Raw genomic sequence first — 6,882 nt, forward strand, 5'->3', positions numbered from 1 at the left:
TACAGTAGGTGCTGTAATATTGCAGATTTCGTATAATTACGCTATAATGAGTCTGCCGGTGTTCCTTTACATAGACAACTGTTGCAAAAGAACTTTCCAGGAAACACGATGGGGTAACACTAGCTCGATAAGATATTAAATTCTACGCTCGAGGCAGTACGCATCTAAACGATCCGAATTAAAAGTCGTAAAACTCACTCGAGGGAATATCCTGCGCTTGTTATTTCTCGCATTTCCCTCCACGTTTAATTGGAATATACGAAGCCTGTCTTCACCGCGAATAAATAATGCGGAGAATTAATAAGTAAACTCCCGAAATACTGAAAATTTAATGCTGCTGAGAAATGCACAATCTTATTTTCGTTATTGTCACACTGACACTCTTACTAGATGTGTGAAATAGTGAGATGTAATTCCTTCCAACTCCGAGATGAGAAAAAACACATTGAGTAATTACAAGCTTTCATCATTTTGATATAAAATGACGTCATTATCGGCACATATCGATGACACCAAGTGTCTCCAATCAATGAGTTTTCACGAACAATACGAGCTTATTTGCTTGCAGTTGCAATTTCGCGTTTCTAATCCGTGCCATATTCTTGTTCATGAAGATCCCGTAACTTGATCGCCCAACAACGCGATAAAATGATGAGGCGCAAATGCGAGAGCCCGCGTAGCTCGTCCCCGATTTAATCGGATTAAATCGATCGACGTGTCGCATCTGTTCTGTAAGATTTAATTGCGCGCTCATTATATCTCCCACAAGGATCACGGGGCTTTGGCGTCGAAGCGCCGCATCAACCTCCGTTTGCCGCGTATAATTGGAAAAAGATTATCTTATATTGTACGTGGAATTATTATCAGCATTATATTTAGCACGGGATATATTTCTCGACGCCGTCTCTTCGTCGCTTAAGCATTACCAGGGTATTCGTTCCTCTAATAAAATTCCCTTAATTAGGGACTCATCAATTTTGTTGAAACCGCGATCAGTAGTAGACGCGATAGCTAGTAAGTACGGTTTATCCTCTATATGAATGAAATATTACGGCCAAGTATTACAGCAAGTGGGAAGCCTCGAGAACTGATCGGCGGATGTTAAGCCAATCTCCCGATGCGTCCTAGCAAATTTCCAGACTTGTAAGCCGAGCCGGTATGCCATTATCATCATTGGCGCTTGTAATCGTCGTTAATCTGAGAAATTGCCGACGCGACGTACATGTATCTATATCCACGTGGCGTGTCTCGCGGTTGTTAAAGAGCCCGTTACAGAACCCGAGAGAATTCCCATGGGTCGATTGCGGTCTGAATCAGCGACGAGGTCTTGTTTCGAGGCAACGGAATAGCGCGATTCACTTCCTCGGCTTTTAGCTATTTCCAATCCGGTTAGTTCCTACCCCTCGATCCTGCTTTGCTATCTGTAGAACGATTTCACTTGATAACTCTTCGATATTTTTCCTTTCATTTCTCCCTGTGCCCTCCGCTTTGTTTTTATTCCTCCGATTAAATTAGCAATTTAATTCCTCAAGAAGCACGATATATACCTGCATATACAGGGTGTCCTGGGTTTTAACCGACAAACTGCGGGAGCATATTCTACTAGTGGAAATAAGAAAAAATTCTTATATCGAGTTTGCTTAGAAATGCTTTATTACAAAGTTATAAACCAATATTGACAAAAAATATGAGATAAGTAACAACGGAACATAGTGTAGAATTTGGAAGGTCGAAGATGTTTATGTTACGTGTATTCACATGTATTCATGTTCACTATGTTGAAACGATTCAGTACGATTGTTACTTTCACAACAGTAGCTGTTAGATTTCAATCGTCGTGTCAACTAGCAATTACTATCAGAATGCCAAAAGTGTTTTCAAATGAGAAATACACTGATATTCATTTCGTGTACGGATTCTGTGACGGAAATGCACGAGCTGCCGTACGAGAGTATCAACGTAGATTTCCTAACAGGAGAGTACCAGATAGATTTAAAGCAACGAATTACTAATTCAGTTACTGAGATGCAACAAAATTTTCAGGAATGTCGTACCGTAACAAATTCTGTACTACGTCGATGTGTAGCTTGTATCGATGTGCAAGGACAACATTTTGAAATGCGTCACTAAATCATTGCGTAGATAATTTATATTTTTGTGAAAAAATCCGTTGTTACTTATCTGATATTTCTTTTCAATATTGGTTTATAACTTTGTAATAAAGCATTTCTAAGCAAACTCGATATAAGAATTTTTTCTTATTTCCACTAGTAGAATATGCTCCCGCAGTTTGTCGGTTAAAACCCGGGACACCCTGTATACCTTACTTACAATTCCCTGAATCCACAGAATCGCTTTAGCTACTCGTTTATGTTTCTTTCCTTTCTTTTATGCCAGATGTTATGATTGTTTTATAAGTATTGCGTGTAATTTAATTTTTCTTGTAGGAATTACAATATATTACGACGTTCTTTGTAAAAGAACTTGTAAGCGACCTTCGGTCTTTAGTCTTTATCGATGAGAAATTTGTATATTAGGAAAGTTTATATCCTCTTTTGCTAGATCGATACTGCAGAGCACGCCAGTGACATTTGAAACATGGGAGAGGCATTCTTTCTCTCCCTGTAAGCTCATTACAGAAGTTCGGAAACACTATTGACGCTTGATACGTCAAGTCTTAACTGCTTTATCACATTACTATTACGAACGCGATGCACGACCTCATGAAAGTTTCGCAATTTCTACAGCAAACTCCTATTTTGACCCTATTCAAACTTCAATCAATCTTACATTTGAGAAGAATGTTCACTATTAGAAAAATGTTAACTATTGTTGTTTTTGAAAAAGTAAACTTTTCTTCTCTCTGTCGTTTCAGTATTACATAAATCTTCGATTAATTATTGACGCTCTTCTGTACTAATGATATTATTTCCTTAATAGGTGAAATACATTTTTATAAATCGATCTTTTAACAATGGAATGTATTGTAATTATCAAACATAAAAATAGCATCATCATGTGCATGTGATAAAAAGATAAAAATGTCATATTACTTATATATGTCAATTCTCCTATTTCTCGAATACGCACAAATACAAATACGTAAAATTGAAAATTAAGAGAGAAAAATATCAACCGTTCTTATTAATAAAAATATTATAAATATTAATAAAAATCTTATTAATAAAAATATTATATAAGATACTGTTATGGTGATGTCCTTTCCAGGATTTTCCAAAAGGTGGAAGTGGGCATTTATTTATCTACGTATATTAATATTACATGCCTTCTTTTAAAGTTGGGGAGAGTAAGAGTAATAACTCTTTTTATCCCTGTTCCAAGGATTATCCTGCTCAAGGCAGCATCCAATAAGAACAGAAGAGAGAAACTTCATCAAAAGCATTGTCAGAGATATATTAAAAGTATAATTGAATTTTAAGCATTTGTCCGACGAACATTTTGTTTACTTAATTTCATATTTTAATATCATAACAAGTATTCTTCGAGTACACTGATAGACGATAAAAGATGTCAGTTATTATCCAAAGTATGTACGCGACATCGTTCAATGTAATTCCGCATTGTTTGCCCCATCACAGAAATATTTTTCAAAATTATCGTTGTACTCACGGTTAACGGTGGTTGTTATATCTTACGTTTATTACACCCTGTACGGTTATATTTGAAGTATATGTGCAGACTTTACTATCAACAACTTAAGTACCACGACGCGCAGCGTCTCGTTTCGTCGTAATATATACGATGCACCCGCGCGTAATAGCGTCTTTTAGCAGCGAGGACGAAGGGAATTTCCGCGGGCTACGCAGCGCACCGGGTTCGAATAAAAAGGCGGGACATCTTATTATCTCTTTACACAACGCAGCGAGCACGTAGCGGAGGAACGTGTTTAATCTTACGCGATGATGCTGCGCGCTCATCTCTCTCGTGCGCGCGTGTTGCGTACCCGCTGCTCGCACATTGCAATTGCACTCGCCGGCGGCACTCATCGGCCACCTGCTCTGTTACGTTTCCACGGGGTTTTTCCAGGGTCTGGCAAATTTTTTCTTTTTAACTTTACAACGCTCGCGTTTCCGCGAAACTTTCTTTCCGCGGAAAGAAAAAAGATTTACCTGTTCTCCATGGAGAAAAACTCCCGCGGTTTCAACGGGGACGTGCTTTCCCCGGTACAAGAAAGCCGATCCCTAATTAGCGTATAAACGTGGAATTTGAAGCGCCCTGCCCGAGCCATTGCTATTATCTCACGGTCTCGGAACACAAACGCGGTCGCTGCGGCGATCGGGTGTAACCCCAATGGAACAATAGGGCTGTGTACTCACCCCGTAGCGGTTTCCGCGGCGAATCGTCCTTGTCATCATCCACAATCTATAACGAGGCGGGGCGGGCAATCACGATCGGTCATGCGGTGTGCAGCATATTCAACGGCCTTCGGAGAACTCTGGATATTCCTGCAAAAGAGAGATCAAATTGAGTCGGGGAGAAAATCTATTTTCGGAAAACGAACGCTCTCTGGAATCGAGCACTCTCGTCCTATTTTGTTTTTATTCGATTCGACCGACGTGATTCAGCCTCGTTACGTTTCAGAGCTGTGATGAATCACGGCGTGATATTCCGACGAGATAATCCCGAAGCTGATTCGCTTCGGGCGCTTTTGGATCGCGTTGCTTTTGATAATTTCGTCGTAATGTGCGATATTTAACGTCGTACGTAAGTCGGAGGGTGCAAACCGCGATTAATGCGGATTTGTTACGTAGGCGAAAATGTGCATACGTACACATAAATATAATGGATACGCGTCGCCGAGTTTATGCAGTTAATAATTAAATGTTTCGAAACTGGTGCGCGCCGCGGATAATATCCCGGCGCGAACTGCGCGTTGCTCACAAACGCGCGTGAATTACGCGACGTCGTTATAAACGATGATAACTGCACGAGTTGAACGGCGTTACGTGTCTAATATTGTTTCAGGATTAGATGAGCGTGCGCGCCCCACGTTAGCGTGCCGTTCTGCGCTACGCTGTTTTGTAACGTTCGAAAACGTACGAGGCAATACGAGACAATGTAATGAACCTGGAAGGGAATAGTTACGAAGGAAATTTTCGGATAATCACACTTTTACATGGAAAATAAAGAATGCTCCAAATTTTCTATTTTCTAAGATTTTCTATCATAGGATGTTTTAATGCATAAATATGTTCTTATTTTATATTTTATTTTATTATATTTAGGTGTGTGAGTCCTTATATTGGTACAATGTCGCGTATAGCGACGAGACAGATACTTTTGCTAAATCCCAGGCAGCACATGTTAGCCTAATATATGCTTCTTAGACGTAGCTAATGTCTAAGAAACATAAAGTACCATTTAAGAAACGGTTTAAATAGAAACCGTTTTTAGACCTCAATTTTAAAAACGTATTTTTCACCTTTCCACAGAAACGAAAAATGTGTTTTATTAAATTGATTTGAAATTATATAATTAATATAGAAAAAATAGTAATTTCTACTTACTTTGTGAGTATTCATTATTTTTACATCATACGTTTCAATGTACTCGATCATGGAACAAGAGACAAAAATCAACACAAGTGTGTGTGATTCCCACCTCTGATTCACCAAGCGACCGATAGATGGCCAGGCCAGACGTGACGTTCTCGCAAGTAACATTTGTGTTATCACCTTATAAATAACCATCCGGAAAACCGATCCAATACTCTTTTTCTTCTTCTTTTCTTTTGAAACTTTTGAGATCACTATTACTTGAAGTGATATTTCAAAAGAGTGAGATTCCACTACACGAAATTTAGAGAGTAATTCATAAAATATAAAAATCTAGTTTTTTACAAAAATGTGACTTAACTCTGTCTATTTTTGAGGTACTGATATATAGAATTGATAAATATTTTTCTGATGGTTTCTGAAACGTTTTTTTGCCGAAAAAGAAACGTTTCTCCTACCGTTTTTTCGTTGGACAGTTTTCTCTTAAATAAACGTTTCAATAAAATGGTTATGAAACGTTACGGCAAAACGTTTATGAAACGGTTTTGAAACCAATGTGTGCTGCCCGGGATGAGTATTTATCTTGTTAAATGCATACCTGTTCTGCTCTCCATGTTCTATTTTTTGTTTTTTGATTCTAGAAATATATTCTTTATCTAAAATGAGTTGGCACTTTTATGGCTAGAATAAATTATAATGATACTTTCAACTGCTTCGTTTAATTATGACAAATAAATTTGCTATGTGTGTACAGAAGAATAGATTCTCTTGAGAATTAAAATGGCAGCACAAGTCCAATTACATCGACTTTGCTAGATAAATAAAATGGCGGGTAAAGAATCGCGAATAAAGGAAGCTGAAATTATCATTAAAATGCTTGATATGATGATACGGCAGTGAATTCTTGCTTTTTCGCTATACTTTTTGATCGCTCAAATCGCGTATATAAATATGATCGAAAAGATTCAACTCAACGTGTACGATATGTTAAATATGAATTTACATTCAACGAGCGATCTGTGCAAGAGTCGCAAGATTTGCGTTCATCTTCGTACGCACAGAATTGGACGCAATAATTGCAAAACCGCGTCTTACCAATATGCCTACGCGTTCCTGCAGAATTGACTACGCAGCAACAGTCATTTCCGAATAATAATTCGAAGCGAAGGACAATCATTCGTTAACAATTTTATACTGCAATTACTGTCTCGCGAACGCGCGGTGCACGGAAACTTGATCGCACTTGCATTTGAAATAATCGATAACGACGCCCTCCGAGCGTCGAAATGCTCCTAGGGAGAATTTTCTCGCAGCCAATTGCAGCGCTGGGAGTGGGTCACGTGGTCTTCCCTAGCTGCGTCCCGAG

Source organism: Ooceraea biroi, chromosome 12 (genome assembly GCF_003672135.1).
Source record: "Ooceraea biroi isolate clonal line C1 chromosome 12, Obir_v5.4, whole genome shotgun sequence".
NCBI lineage: Eukaryota > Metazoa > Arthropoda > Insecta > Hymenoptera > Formicidae > Ooceraea > Ooceraea biroi.